Source organism: Diadema antillarum, unplaced genomic scaffold (genome assembly GCF_040938485.1).
Source record: "Diadema antillarum isolate AM-2024a unplaced genomic scaffold, OU_Dant_1.0 seq00001128_RagTag, whole genome shotgun sequence".
NCBI classification, from domain to species: domain Eukaryota; kingdom Metazoa; phylum Echinodermata; class Echinoidea; order Diadematoida; family Diadematidae; genus Diadema; species Diadema antillarum.
In genome coordinates, this window is record NW_027271941.1 from 605,468 (window position 1) to 622,263 (window position 16,796).

General features: G+C 39.1%; 1 pseudogene; it reads right to left on the reverse strand.

Annotated features, from left to right (window-relative positions):
* LOC139744011 (uncharacterized) overlaps window positions 1–16,320 on the reverse strand; it is a 69,839-nt pseudogene extending 53,519 nt beyond the window's left edge.
* Between the last annotated feature and the right edge of the window lie 476 nt (window positions 16,321–16,796).

Genomic DNA, 16,796 nt, shown 5'->3' on the forward strand with positions numbered 1-16,796 from the left:
CACACCTCTGCCACACTTCATAGTAGAAGATGATATATTTGTGCATGGAACAGGTAGTGAGTACAGATAATCCAATTTTGCATGCTATTCTATTTTTCTTTCTCACATATGTGGGGATACTGTATGTATACATATTTATGTGGGACAATTTGGAGAACACTTCATTTTCAGTGTTACAGTCAATGATCATATCCACCAAGAAGAATGTACTGGTAGCTATTCACTTTCACTGTATCCAGAGGTTTTAGTTCATATCTTCTTCATCTCAAATACCCCTATCATCGGTAGTAACAGAAAGTTATGAGAGGGACAGAATTAGTTAATCATAAAGTTAGGAATAAAATGTGCACACTGTTGGTGTCATTAGTGATTTAAAACTCCATTGCAACTTTTACCTCAAAAACTTTTTTAAAAAAAAGAAGGAAAACTAGCATTGTATATAGACATATGAACAAACAGGTGTTTACTTGATCTTTCTATTATACCAATCACACACAAAGTAAATAATACTGCTATCATAAACGTCTGATATCAATGGTCCTAAACAGTTCAGATCTAAAAATTTGTAAAGAAACGATACTTCAGGTTTTGTTTTGTTTTATTTCATTCTACCAAGAGGGACATCACCTGTAGCACTGTACATAATCATTCATAATGGCAATTCTTCAGCAAGCACCAGGTTTGCATAAAATCATGACAAGACTAGGTGAACTGCACGAAAGCAAACGTTCAGTAAAATTTGAACTAGATCGTAGTGTTTGCCATTTAGTTCCTCAATGATCTAAAATTTAGTGCAGTATATTGCTGGGTTTTTTTTATTTATCATTAAAGACATAAAAGGAGTTCTGTTTAAAATACCACAAGTGAATTAATATAACATATTAACATAGTCAAGCTTGGCTTTGCCCACAAATTCATTGATATTTTCTTCTGGTTTGTCTCTTTGCATCTGAAATGATGAGCTTGTTTGCACACAAAAAAAGAAAAAAAGAAGACTGACATATAAATGTTGTATGCAGCACAACATAAACTTGTACAATGTACATATATCCTGAACTGAATTTCTTTTCAAGTTTGGTTTGGAAAATTCAAACATATTCTCTAAACAGTAAATATTTTTATCTGAAAACATCACATATATCAGATGGCAATCTCTCAGTTTATAGAGAACAAAAGTTAATCCTGACAAACAACAAATGCGATAAAAAATTAATTGTAATTGAAATGCTTTTTAATGATAGACATGTGGTTAGAGTGCAAAGTGCAATGAGGTCGTGCATAAAACTTGCTTGCTGTATCCGCGATTTGACCCATCCAGGCTCGTCCCTGTTTCCCAACGCTCTCCTCTGATGTTGATCCATCTCGCTCTTAATCTCTCTCTCTATCAAACTAATCCATTAATTCAGTAATCCATCGTGTCAAGTAGTTCTCGTCTGGACCCTGCCACTCACTGCATCCAAGTTCAAAGGCACTTCACTTTCACCGCGCCGACAGGTGACTGCTAAACACGGCGTGTTTACAGCCAGCCCGTTAAAGTCAAATGCCTAATGGCAGGAACCATTCTACGGTACTGCAGTTGCTTTTTATTGTACGTACTGATGTACATGTAGCGTCCCTTACAACAGCATTGACAAAAGGTCGTATTGATTATTTAAATCAACCTGTGTGCCCCACCACAATGCGTAAAATTAAGCATGTTTTTCTCCCGATCGAGATCGGCAGGTAGATGATTAGAATGAGAATTGACAGGGGCTACATCTGGAAATATGGATCACGAAGGTGAATGCCATTTTCATACATTTTGGGACATCATCCGTTTTCTCTACTTCTCATATTACAACAAGTTGGTGTCTGTTGAAATACTAGGCAGTAGTTTCCACAGAGACAAACTTATTGTGACATTTTAATCTGATTGAGATGTAAGTAGGTTAACTTTGCACCCCTTGAGGAGCATGACGCTGTCTGGTGACAAGTGCCTGTTTCAAAATTGGTGAGAATGAAACATTCCTTCACCTTTAATCTTCTTTCATCTCACAACTGCCATATTCTTCATCTCGTTTAACTCTCACTGCTCAAGTCAGGGACTTTCAGATCATACAGTCAAAAGGTGTTCCAAGGTATACTCTTCAGTGTCAGGAGCTTCCTGATTGGCTGCCTGGCTTTTCATGAATATGCATAGGCAGCCTGTTTAACCGTTAACAGTTTGGACTCAGCTGGGGGGTCACATGATTGAGAGGGATGGCGTCCCCTCCCCCTTCATATGCAAATGAGATGTTGAGGGAAAGGCACTCAGGAGCAATCCTCTTATAGGAAGTGGAGGGGGATTATTTTTTCGGAAACTACTCAAGCAAGAAGGGGTGGACAATTGGTCAAGCTTCGTGCTGTTGAATGGACTGACATCGTTCCACTGACCAGGGGAGATCAATGCAGAATGGGTACAGGTTTTTGTTTGGGTGCGAAATCTACATTATCATCTTGAATAGAAGACATTATAGAAGAAGAGGGGGGTTAATCGAGGTGGGTGCTGACCTGGCCATTGGAGGCTCTTATAAAATGATGATATGCGCCAAAAGCAAAAAGTGAAGGTCATATGAGTTTCTGGAAAATTATAGTGAAAATGCAAACTGGGCTACAGAAATGTAGGACATCTGATAAGATCTGAGCAGTTTGAATCTGTGACAACAGGTGTCAGAATAAATTTTTCTTTATCCCTACTCGACATTCTGAATCACTCAAACCCACCCAATGCTGGTTACTTTGATAGATCAACTATGTTACTTTGTATAATCATCGTTACTACTACTATATGACTAAATATTAAAGATATTCATTGCCTTCTCCTATTTATAGGTAATAATGACCGATCTAGAATCCTCCTCTCTCTCCTTGTCCTCATCCTCCTTGTCGTAATTATTATTATCATCATCATCATCATCATCATATCCTCATAATCATGATCAAAATAACATGGTATTATTGATCAAGGGAGGTCCCTCTTTGGGATTACAGTGCACTCTAAACAACGAACACGGTTATAACGAAATTTCAGTTACAACGAAGTAAAAATTCAGGCCGCAACATTATCAGCTCTACATTCATTTTTATTGTTTATTTGTTCAGTCGTAATGAAGTCTCAATAAAATGAAAGAGAACAGCTGGTCACAAGGACTTTGTTATAATGGGAGTCCACTGTACTACTGCTCTACCTGAGGGACCTGTCATTGTTAATTTGACCACCCTGGGATTGCCAGGCACCCATTTATACAGATTGGTCAAGAAGGACAATTTGGGTAAAATATTTTGTCCTTATACATGATGATCATGCTGAGCAACATTCATTCTCAAGACCACGTTTTCTCTTCTTCTATTCAATGGTGGTTCAAACTTTGCACACTGCATACAGGTGCTATTACAGGGAGTACAATAGAGTTCCAATTGGCACCAAAAAAAAAAAAAAAAAGAGAGAGAGAGATTTTCTCTATTCCTAATCAATGGTGGTCCCAGCTTTGTACACTGTACTGTACATTATAGAAATAATGCAAAAATTCCTAATCTACACACTCTGAGATCTAATGGATTACCCGTTAATAAGGGCAGGTTTGATGCAAGCTTGACAGATGAATTGCATTGTACTATCTGTTCATCCGACGATATAGGGGATGAATTTCATTATATTTTTGTTTGTCCCTTTTTCAACAAAGAGAGATTACTATATTTACCAAGTACATTGTAGCTTGACGGCCAGTAGACCAAGTGCATTACATATGGCCAAATTATTCAATTCAACTAATGCTTGCCATTTGAAAAAACTAGCCAAATTTGTCAGAATTATTATATGTTTCAGTTCTCTTCAATACCAAAGAAGAAAGACAGTATTTTTGTAGAAAGTAAAGTAGATGTGAATGTTTGTACACGTACATGTTTGTAGTGGTAGAGTAGTTATTAAACGTCCTTTACGCTTTGTTTTGTAAACATATTTATTCATATCTGTTATTTTCACATGTACATACCACTTATATTTTTGTATGCATTGTAAATATGTTTGTACTCTCATACCCCGAGAGGGGGTTGATAGAGTCAATAAAATCTTACAAAATCTTACAAATCTTACAAATCTTACAATGCATAGCTTCAAACAGGACGTAGTGGACATTTACCATTCACTAGGTACAGAGTTGTACATGTACAAAAGTATTATAAGTATTGATAGTGGGAAAAAAAAAGGTGTAAAATTCAATGAGTATTACTCCTAAACCTGATTTCAGTAATGTGGTATAGGCCTTCAATTAGGTATTGAGACGTAATAGTTTTTCAAATGCATGCATGCCTAGATGCACACCTGCATAGCGCACTTCATGCACGCATCTCTGAAGGAAATTCTTGGTACCACGGATATACGCTTACATCAAGGTCAAAGGTCAGACCAAGGTCAAGTGTAAGGATCATGTGATTCAGTCATAATAAAATGAACAAAGGAAGATTGCAGTCGTGGAAACCATGAAAGCTGGTGTGAAAAGGGAAACCAAGGATTCCAACAGGGAAATCACCCTGGCCAACTACCAGAACACCTCAGGGAGCCCACTGGATCTATTGCATACTTATTGTACATGCACTGAACTCCAGGAAAAACAACAAGATCAAATGATGCAGCTCTACGAATACATTGCGGAATGAGTACATTTCATGATTTGTTGTCAGTGTCTACAATGCTGTTCCAGGTGTCTGGGCAAGTGGATACAACACTTGAAGACCAGCCTGGAGAACTGAGTTTGCTCAACTTCAGCTGTTCAGAAGTGAAAAGAGGACAGCACGTATTCTTCGATGTACATTGTAGTGTGCATTTGTTGTAACTCGGCCACTTCCCTTGCATGATCTATAACAGCAATCGTCTTTCTGAATCTAGTTCATTACATTACTTTCCACAATACATCAGCCTGCCATAGTCTTCTTGTTTTTCTGATTCATATCAATTGAGTGACGTGAAATTAACTGGTGAAAATATCGCCTACACAAATTTTTGTACTACCACAGAAATGTAACTGTGCTCTCTAGAAATGTAAAGGCCGTCTACATGTACGTTGGAAATCACTAAATTTTTCTCATGGCAATACTTATTTCTCATTTACCAAAAGATGTGATTCTTACTCATGAATTGGAGCAATTGAGAGATTATCTGAAATGCTTGTGAAATACCATCTTCACAAAATATTTTAAATGACAAATTACTGTACAATGCTGAAATTGCATGATCTGATTCATCACCATATTGCATAAATTATGCTTACAATGTACACTTTGCATGATTATAAAGGCACAATACACTCTCTCCACACTACCAGCTCAAAAAGGCATAGATTGTGTGTACATACTCATTCAGGTGGGGAGGAGTTTACTGTACAGTTGCTTTCTGTCTCACTACAAGCAGAAGACCAGCGTCTCCTTCACCGAGTGATATATTGTGAGCACTCCGCCTCTACAGCTTTCTTTCTATTAAAATCATCTCTTTGGTCAGCCAGTCTTCCTGATTAATGAGACTAAATACACAAGAGTGCACTCATCGGGCATTCAAACTTTAACTCTCCCCGAGGAACGGAGAGATTGACAGACGGACCAAAGTTCAATGACGAAGCGTGCTTTTATGCAAACTCGGAACATCATTACAAAGTGATTCACTACTAATATAATGTGAAAGGCCTGCACAAAAGGCTACATACAACGTAATGTGGATCATAATGTACAGTTGACTGTTTGCTTTCTTGTTTATGTGTTCATTGTTTCCACTGGCACATTGCCAAGAAAACTGTTCTGAATCTAGTGGAAAAAAAAAAAAAAAAACCTTCACACTATACGAACAAACAACAGGAAGTGGTGAACTCACATCGATATGCAGCGCGGCACATATGACTAGATACAAGTTGTATCTAATAAAAATGATCGTTCACGAGCATGACCGCACAAAGAGAGCCTACAATGTTCTTCACATCAGCCATTCCACTTTCAGTTTTAACACAGTGCTCTATTAAAAGCTGGCTTCCTTGCACTATTAAATACAAGAAAACTGTAGGAAGCTACATCAAAGTAATGGGATCCAAGATGCTGCAGAGGCTACAGATGGGCTTCATGCTACTGAAGTCATAGAGTACAGCTTTTAAACACTCATCGAAAGAATATTGCATCCCATGTACAGCTGTAATACTTTGCAGCAGGTACTAAAATCTATAATGGAACAACAAAACAGACTGTAGCTAGCGTGTGGATCAGCTGTAACAGTTTATGCTGCCACTTGTATCATACACTTTTATATCTAGCTTTACCACTGAAGACTGCACACATAGCTGTATACATGTACATGGCAATATTGACTATTCATGGTACCAAGAATAATCTCAACTTGAACCTAAAGTGTACTTTGAAATGACAAGATGAAATTTGAAGATTTACTTCTTACCATGATTTTAACAATCAGATGGACCTTGTTCACATTTCTGAGGTATCAGTCCCGAAGTTTACATCCTGAAGCATAGAAGAAGCTGCCTCTTTTGACTTTTGCCGCTGGCTCTGCGACACGTTCAGCTTTAAAACACAGCCCAACTGACGCTTGCCTTTGCTACACACATACAGTGTAAAGCCCTAACAATCCATCGAAACTACAACTGTAGTAGAGCACTTCAAACGCGTGTGCACAGAAGGGTTAAGATTGGAAACTTCCTGTTTGGCTGGCCGACCTAGGAAGTGATTCCCAAGGAACAGACTGCCTGACAACGTGTCCAGGAACTGGCCAAGCTAATCATTAGTCAACAGCGGCGAGCGTGGCAAGCCGGTCTTTCAGGGAAACTCGCGACAGGAACAGAACAACTTCCTGTAACTTCTCAGCACAAGTGGACACTCTCTGTGTGAATAGCACCTCGATGACTACAAACAAGCATTATATAAACTTCCACATTTTCATGCTTTTAAGTATTTAAATTCACCTTGACGATATGCTTGACTAGAGTTTGATGGGGTGCCAACTGCCAAGTGATTACTCCTGTAACACCTCTACTCACTGCGTTCCCCATCAGTACACACACGTCTGAGAGCTACAACGACTAAAAGCCCAACCCATTCTATGGAACATAATACTACAACCTGCCATGATGGCCCTGAAACTATACTTTGGATGTAATACTCCTAATGAACAGTTGTTTGCTTGCTTCTTTTTTAATTGATAATATCTCTCTCTCTCTCTCTTGATAATTAAACTGCCTCCTATTTGCTTCCACTTTCTGTCCTTGCATTAGGCACTTTTAATTACTTTGCAACTACAGTAAATATACCTTAACCCAAGGAATGCCATCGGTTTGCTGCAAAACAGCAGGGGTGGTATTCTGAAATCCTTCCTAGGAAGATTTTTCTGCCGAAGTCAGGATTTTTTCCCCAAAGTGGTATTCTGAAAATCTTCCTAAGTTTCTTCCTAACCTTTTTCCTAAACTAAGGAAAAAACTTAGGAAAATATGCAAATGAGGATGAATCCTAGAAAGATATGCAAATTTCTGACTTACAGGAAGAAGTTGATAAACTGCACTTAGGAAAGAATTTTAGGAAGATTATTAGGAAAGCCCCACCCCTGTCCTGAGGGTACGTTGCTAAGATCATAATAGCAAGCTGCAAAACATCATGATTTGCAGTTGTCATTCACTGCGCGCAACATGTGCTTTATATACCATGAGCGAAAAGAGCATGGAAAAATGGGACAGTCTGCCAAGCACATGTGTATTGTTAACCTGATACCATGCAATTGTCATTGATTGGTTCCTTATGACATGGCATTTCGTATTGGTTTAAGAAAGAACAGTGGGTGGGGATAAGGATGGCCTAATTTGCATTAAGAAGTTTCTCGGGAGAAATTTCAGAATACCAAATCTGTCTTTCCTAGGCACTTTTTAACATTCTGACTTAGGAAGAAACTTCTCAAGGAAGATTTTCAGAATACCACATTTAGGCATTAAAAAAATAAGAATAAAATAAATCAAATAATACAAAAAAAGTTCCCACTTCCATAGATGGGCATTTAGGCGGGTGTTCTACACATTGTGCATTTAATACGCAAATAACCATGCACTTTATTTTAAATACGCAAATAACCATGCACTATATCTTAAAGTTCAATAGTGGCTTTTGAATACTTAGTGTAGCTGACCCTCCTCATTTGTATTATTTGTTTGTGAATCTTCATTTCTATTATACACCGAAATATGACATTTCACTGGATCAAGACGGATTCAGCTATAGGAGGTGTAAAGCTTGACATACAATCTCCACCTTTAGGGCTAAACTTGCTGAGAAAAAGACTGTACATACTCCCTGTGTACAATTGAATCTCTTGCACAGAGTATTACATGTAGTAGGGTAATGCGCATTTGGAAACAACTGTCATGCTATCTGAATAAACCATCACATCCACGCTCAAATATAAACTGGACTCCATGCACACAGATAACAGTGCAGGATGTTTGGGTTCATTAAATCATGCCCTTCTGAGCTGATAGCTCAAAGTAACTGTGTGAATGTCAAACACTTAAGATTGCATGATGAGGTCAAAGTTCGCACGAAGTGACTTTACTACCGAACGTGTTTGAGGCATCGTCCGCGTCGCATTTGTCCGTTTTTAACCCTGGAGTTTTGAAAAACACCCAATAGGGGAACCAGTCCATTGTTTCCGGCAGTTCTGTTTACATTATGGAACTGCCCAGACCTTGGGATGGAGCATTCAGTCATCAACAGATCAATGGTGGCCATTGTCTGCGCCCATGTTCCATCTTCTTCTCAAGGCAAAGGGAAACATAAATGTCTTTGTGTGCTGCAATAAGCAGAAGGTTGTATAGTACCTGTCCTGGAACTGGCACACCAGAATCACACTTGTCCTTTGGGTCAATACCAGACGTCCTTTTGTCAAAATGAGCATGGCCCTGTACTCACCCGTCGCTTTTTCGACTCATTAGCTCAGTTTCACAATCACTCCATGGCGTCAGTCAAATGTTTTTTATGTGAACTTCCTCTTCACACCAGCTTGTCTGTATGTTTGTCAGCTAGTTTGTATGTCTGTCAGGATTATTTCCTGAAGTTTGCTTGTTAATGGTGAATTGTATAATGCCACAAAACAAATCTTGATAGAAACATTCATCTGGCTCCACAAAGATCAAAGTCAGATTCATACACAAAGGGTCAGCTACTCAAGATTGCAGTTGTAGACAATGCTGGTGGCTAGGCAACATCTGCTTGCATTCGTGCAAACAACTGCAATGTATGTTAAATATCAGATATTTCATACCAAGGCAAAACTAAAATGTCATCATTAAAAGTTGACACATTGTACAATAGTTGAAGAGAAATGAAAACTTGTCTCTCCTCTTACACTTGTTGTTTAATATTAAGGAGCATTTTGTCAACGTTTTATTTGGGGTAGAAACACTTTTATGTCATGAAGTCGACTTTTGAATATTTTTCTTTTCTGTCTCTCTTCAATGAGCAAATTCTGTATTCACCTGTGATTTCTATTAATGCCAGCTTTGACCAAACTGACGTGAGAGCGATCATTCAGTCTGTCCTACACACAGCAGACTCCTTTTACACAAATTTATGCGTACGGAGCAATGCACAATAATTTGGAAGAAATAGGCTCATTTTTAAACCTGCATTTTAGTGCATCGCTTAAACAGACACATCATTTTATAGTCCTTTAAAACCGGTTTGAACACTATCAATTGTGAACTACAGATAGTGTTTTGATATAACCCAGATATCTGTAAATTCTCTACCAGCAACCCTACAAACACAGAGCTACAATGAGTCATAGTACTGGTGCACACATCTACAGTATACCATCAGCCAGAAACTAGCACCGCTATTTTGAATATGGTTTTGCATTTTATAGTGGCCATGTCACTGATCTTTTTCGTTGGGCACATCATATCTGTATCTGGACCAGACTGTGTCACAGTGGGAGATTAGGTAAACATTTTGTTCCCTCATTCCAGACAGACATCTGCAGAAGACTCTGGTTCAAATACATGTACACCACTCGCAAACACACAGGCATGGTAGTTTACCCATGGTGCCCTAAAGTCACTAAAAGTACAAGTGCACTGTAGTAGCATCCAGCTCAATTTTCTCATCATACATTGTGAGTGTCTGAAACATGAAATGATGAGATTTAACATCCCCACATATAAAGACTCATCTTTTCATTTAACGGTAAGCCCAACAGTCACTTGTAATACTCGGGTGAAATATTTTCAAATGTGCTCTGGATTCTCTCAAAGCTGCTGTAATGCATAAAGACCACTGATGTCTTCCTACAGCACATTTCACAGCTGCTGGTGGAAATTTAAAATTTTGAGGTTAACTGAAATGACAAGTTGGTGCTAAGTCTCAAAGTTCATGTGATACCTGACCGCCAGTAGTAATGAGAAAGTTCACTTATAAATCTATAGCAAGTTTAGTTTTTAAGTCTCGAAGTTCATGCAATTCCATACCTCCAAACTTTTCTGACTGAAAAATAGGGATGATTTGGCTCAAAAGTAGGAAAGAAAGAGCAGTTCCCATAGAAGTGTGTAGTAAAATTATCTGGAAGAATCCATAGGAAACTCCTCTTGAATCAGGTGCTGGAAATGGTCAAAATTCAGATTCTTTCCTCCAAATTCAGAATGGTTGTGATGTCTGGAATACCTACCCGATCTGCCAGAGCCTGGTACTTGATGGCCAGCTCATCCCGGTCCGCCCTGCTGGCCGAGAGGAGGTCCTCAACCCTGCTCAGCTCGTTCTGCAGCATGCGGTTCTCCTCTTGGAGAGAGTCCACGGCGGGGTGGCGCCCCGCCATCCCGTCAAAGTCGAGGTCTGCGTCGTCGGCCGCGAGGTTCTTGGTGACGATCTCCCGGATGCGGGCCGGTACCTTGGTGGTGGTGTCCCCTTCCCCCTTCACAGGGGGTGTGATCTCTCCGTTGCTGCTTTCGTGAGATAGTACAGTCTGTTCCAATTTCTGAGTTCAAAAGGAAAGGTAATTACAATGTAAACTGAGACGAATATCTACTAACAGTTCACAAAACACAATTTTGTCCATGAAGTTGCTACTCACTCTTTTTCTCTCTAAAGTGAAAAACAAATCTTCTTTCCCTATTAGATCAAAGTGAGGGAGTCCGTTGTAATCTTTTCAATCTACTGCATGTAATTCAGATCTACAGTTAATAGTTAGATTGAAACACTTACCATCAGATTGAAATTGACTCTTCCTGCAACCTGAATGTGAACATTCATCTCACCAGTGTCACTAAACTACAGTATATTATTGAAGACCGAAGTTTGAAAATCATACAGAAGGCCATAAGGCATACTGAACACAACCTCTCATGACAGACATGTGCACGACGACAAACTGGATTCAAACTGTCCATCTTTCTCCAATCCTTAGCCAAATGTACTGATCCGGCAGCTTTGAAACAGCAACCCCCTGCAGGGCTAGCCAAACTTGAAGAGTACATTGTAGGAAGAATATTTCTTCTCCTTTTCCCCCTCATTCCTTTCTCTATTGCTCCATCTTTTGCTCCCCCCGTCTCTTCTCCCAAATATGTCCAATGAATGCAAGGGGAACATAAAGCGATAACGTACTGGATTTGCAAGAAAATAAATCTGAGACTTTGCAGGTAGCATCAGAATATTTAACCAAGAACCCTAGACCTCAACGGCTGGCTTGTTGAAAGATGCTTTGTTGACAGAGGGAATCAAATAACACAGACTGTAAGTCACAAAGTACCCTGTTGATGCTATTTGTATACATTGTACATTCATCTTCTATAAAAGATACTTTCAATAGAATATGAATGTAACAAAGCCATTCATACTGGATGTGTCACATTGATTCTTTTAATATGTGATTTTGATAGAACATACAGGTATGGTGCATTGTCAAAGAGTTAAACAATAGAACACTCCTAAAAAATTACAAGCTATTAGCAGTACACTTTATGTTATTCTATAGTTTAATGCAACATCTTAATATTGGGATGTATCATGCATTTACTGAATATGAACTAATGAGTATATTTCTGATTTCACACATGACAATACAAATCAATAGTGACTCCTTTATTATTCTTATTTTATCAGCATCTAAGAAGAAGAAGAAGAAGAAGAAGAAGAAGAAGAAAAGAAATGAAAAAAAAAAATGCCTATTAAAGGCTGAGAACATCAAAGGAAAATACAGGTCTACACATACCCCATACATTATACACTATTAAAGTCTACTGTCAGTGTACCATATTTCTCCCAACAAATATTTCAAATAACCATATTTTCTTTAACAAAAGCCTCAAACTCAGTTCGAGTTAGTTTCCCATGGTGACCCTAAACAAGTTCCAACTGTGCACATGGGCAGAATGCCTGGAGACTGTGGTATGTCACACACACCCTGGGCACAGATAACAGGCAAACACGTTTGTACAAACTTGACTTTATTAGCTTAATAGTTTTACTGAGTCTTTGATGTGGTAAAGCTTGAATAATCCAGTTTACTTCATGATCTCTTGTTGACTCTACTTGTACTTCTATTGTAGCTTCAGCTAAAGGTACTTGTATTATCCCATTGGGGTGCAAGCACAGTGAATAGTATACACAGTCCACATGCTGCATACTACTACACAGAAACAGCAATGGGCTTTAACCTGCTCCTTGAATTCTGAATTCAGCTGAAGCTTTGAATGAGCTAGAATGAACTTTGCATTTTTTTTTTTTTTTGGGGGGGGGGGGGGGGGGGGGTAATACAGTTAAGGTCTGAACTGTTCCATGTATACACCACCGTAGTTCATGTATAATCACAAAGAAAGCCCACTGAGCACGACAAACTATTGTACTGTACACGTATGAATCCTAAATACGTGAAGCGCATTGTAATGTCACAGCGTTTGTACATTTTGTGTTCTGGAAACTTCTCATTTGGGGGAAAACATAACTCCATTTAGATTCAATATTTCTTACCTTAACTCAATTTTAATTTAAATTCACAATATAATTTCTGTCAAATGTTTGGATAACAATGTACAATGCACTATGGCAAATAAGACTATTCTTAAAAGGTTTCAAGTTTACAAGACATTAAAGGAGGTCCCCTGGAATGTAAAAATAACATCTAATAACATTAATGTCTTTCAAGTGTTATGTAAATTTACGCGGGATCAATTCAGTCAAAGACTTGAGCAGTTCCCGCCAAGAAAGCTATGGACTTTAAAAATAGTACAGAGCCCCTTTTCAATTATCTGTTCTCAGCAGTAAGGGAAAGCTCCCAGGCCTGCTCCATTCATGCATACCATTGAACCCTGTGTTGGATTACAATACATCTTCAGGCTTTGCTGATTTACAAAAGCTCTTTCTCTCCTAAGAAGGGCAATTACTAACCAAATTTGCTCTGCACTGGATATAACAAAGAAAGTGCTCTGGCTGGCCTTGATGTGACTTGACTTTATTAGAATGACTGCCAGTTAAAAGCAAAGCTGTCTAGGACAACTTTGGGCAGGATAGAAATAGTTGCAACTCTCCATAAAAATCAATAGCTTGATTTCAGGCAAAACAAAACATTTAATTTCTTCATGATCGACACACATGAAATTTAAACATTGCCAAAAATCTTTTTTTTTTTCATTATTGGACACCCATTTCAGAGGCAGTCTGAAAAATATCAGGATGCTTTGATATTTGCTATTCAAACAATTTATAATAATTGTATTTGTTTAAATATGTGCAACGTATCCTAAAGAAGAAGAAAAAGCCAGGTTTCTCATGGTCAATTGTATACAAATGTAGCTAGGCCTTACCACCTGTAGCTACAATGTACCTTAAGTGTGCACTGAAGCATATCTTTCAATGAGAAGCACCACTGTACAGTACTCACTAGGCTTCACTCACTCCAGAGTAAAGTTATAACAATGCACAATGGATCAGGGGAAACCCATTACAAACAAGCCTGGAGACTTCTGTGATACACCCAGCATAAAAAATGTTGCAGTTGTACGAAGTCAAAGACTTTCATCATGAGTGTTTTGTCTTGATGAAATTTAACATGAAATTATTGTCCACTAGCCTCTGCCAATATGAGCAGCTCTTGACAATATTAGATTACAGTATGAGCTCTTATTTTTCTGACGGTTCTGAATTATTATTATTAATTTTTGGGGGTGAATTTTATTCACTAAATGGATTAAGATAAGCTGCCCACAATTCGACCACAACACCATCCAAAACTCGACCATCTGCTCTATGTAGAAACTAAATGCTTTTGCACGTAGGGTCAAACCTTGGTGCGGGTGCCGATACAATGTACTGCTACTGTATGTATTAGATCGGCCACACATAATTCAACCACACGGTCATGGAGCATCACCGCCACACACTCCTTAGATAATGTTCAATGTTTCACTATTCAAGTTTAAACAAAAAAATCGCTATTATGTCATTTCACCCACATACAAATTTGTAGCAATATTCAGTAACAAAGAGTGTGATCAGATGCAAATTTCTTCACTTTGTCTCCCTCTACAAATTAAGATCGCAACTGCTGATCTGTAAATTGACAAACATGTCGGAAAAAAGGAACCAGCGGGACTCGAACCTGTCATCTACTGCTATCCGGGCAGCGACACTACCACCAGGCTGTCCCTGGTTGCCGGCAGTGACACGATGAACATGGAACAAATACCCAAGCTCCGAAATTCCGACATTGTTATGTTAAGTAGTCCAAGGCGGACAAGGCATATTAAATGAAAGAAAGATATTATTCAGGGGGGGGGGGGGGGGGGGGGGGGTGAAGGTTCAGATGCAAATTTCTTCCCCTCTGAATAATATCTTTCATTTAAAGAGTGTGATGTTCGATAAATTTGGCTTACCCTGTCATTGGCCACACATGTACAGTAATCGTATACAAGATGAGAACACGGCAATGTGCCAGATTTCTTGATACCTTGATGTAGTAATCCCTTGAAGCAACTTGTACATGAAACTATACTGGGAGCACAGCTAAGCATAGCACTTTAGGCATGTAAATTAGTGCCTTTCTACAGTGGATTAGGTGTAGCTATGACTCCAGCAGTTGTGGATACATGCAAACTGTTAATGAGTGTTTATTATAAGACCTACGTCCAGATGGAGATTGTACTGTGATGCTCATTTACTTGTACGATGGTCCAGCCAGTAATGAAAATCTGAACATGCTTAAAAGGTGTTCAGGAGGCAAACCCTGTTTCTGTGTGATTCTGATAATTCCTTGTTTGTACAAAAAGTTACACCATCACTCTTTCAATACACTACAGCACTCAAGCATTTTATTCACCTTTTGAAGAAAAAAGTATCAGTACAGTCGAGGGTATTACAGTGAAAGGGAAACATAAGTCTCAGTCACACCGTTTTCAGGTTGACAAGTCCAACATGAAAATTGAAGTGGTAGCGCAATTCACAATGCACCATTCACACTCATCTGCACCCAACACAAACAGGAGTTTTAGCTGCAATGAAAAAAGAAAAGGTAAATTTTAAATTTAAATTTAATTAAAGTTTAAATTCCAATTTCAGTTCAACATCATAGAGATCTAACGACGATTAACGTTAGATTCTAGAAATCTATTCCTAAATTAAGACAAGTGCCACCAGCTACAATGACCCATCTCAGAGTCATAATCAAACTGTCATGGAGTGTCTACTACAATACAAGGTACAATTCTTGTAAATTTTACACAAGCGACATTTTCACCTTGCAACCAACAGAAATCGCAATGTTTGGGACTGTTTGATACTAACCTGTATAACACGTTCCAATCGCTCGTCCTTGTCAGACATTTTTAATCAACAGTCGACTCTGGCTTTAGCTCTTTAGCTTCCTTGCTATATCCTCCGTCAAATAAGCGAAATTGAAGCTAAATGTTGGCACATTATATGTTAAGGTGGTCGATCGATTGTGTTTAGAACGTGCAGCGTTCGCCCAAATTCCGTATTTTGGCCGTTCAGAGCCGAAATGAAGGCGTGTTAGAAAACGACAGCTGGTCGATATGCGGTACGTGAGCTCAGCAGTACATACTGCGGAGCGCGGCGGCGGGTAAGAAGTCGGTAAACCGTTGCGTACCGTGACAAATACGACAGCAGCAGCAGGTACGATAGTGCGCTTAAAATATGTTTAGATGATCCGATATACAATATACCATCAAATTTACAGTACCCACTTGAACAGTGTTTCCGAAGGTATAGAGAAATCACTCCGGTACGGTGAAAGCAGCCCTGATCCCATTCACAACACGAACCCTTTCCCACGCTCTCCGAACTCTTGCGCCTCTTCTCTCCCCCACGTTTACTACAGCATAGCCAGCGCGTTTACAACCGTATCAGCGCTGCATGCATGTGAGATCGAGAGTGTGTGTACGTGTGTGTGTGTAGTGTAGCTGCAGCAGCCATTCTAAACTCGATCTCGTCGATCAGACACCGACGAGGCAAGGTCAAAGGTCAATTTACGGGAGGCGGCACCCACGCGGCCCCCAGCAGATTCTTGGATTCAAGCGTTGCGTTGCTTGGTAACGAGTTAAGAACTTTGGCAAAGAGATACCGAGCGTCCGTCTGTCTTTTCTTATGCTAATAGAGTAGAGTAAACTTAGCGGGCACCCCCAAGAAGAGGAAGAAAAAGCAAATAACCCGGCCTGAGGCAAGCACGCATGCTATTTTAGTCACATAAAGTCCCACAATAGGGATGATCGATTGATGCCTATCTCCCAGGACAAGATAAGAAAGTT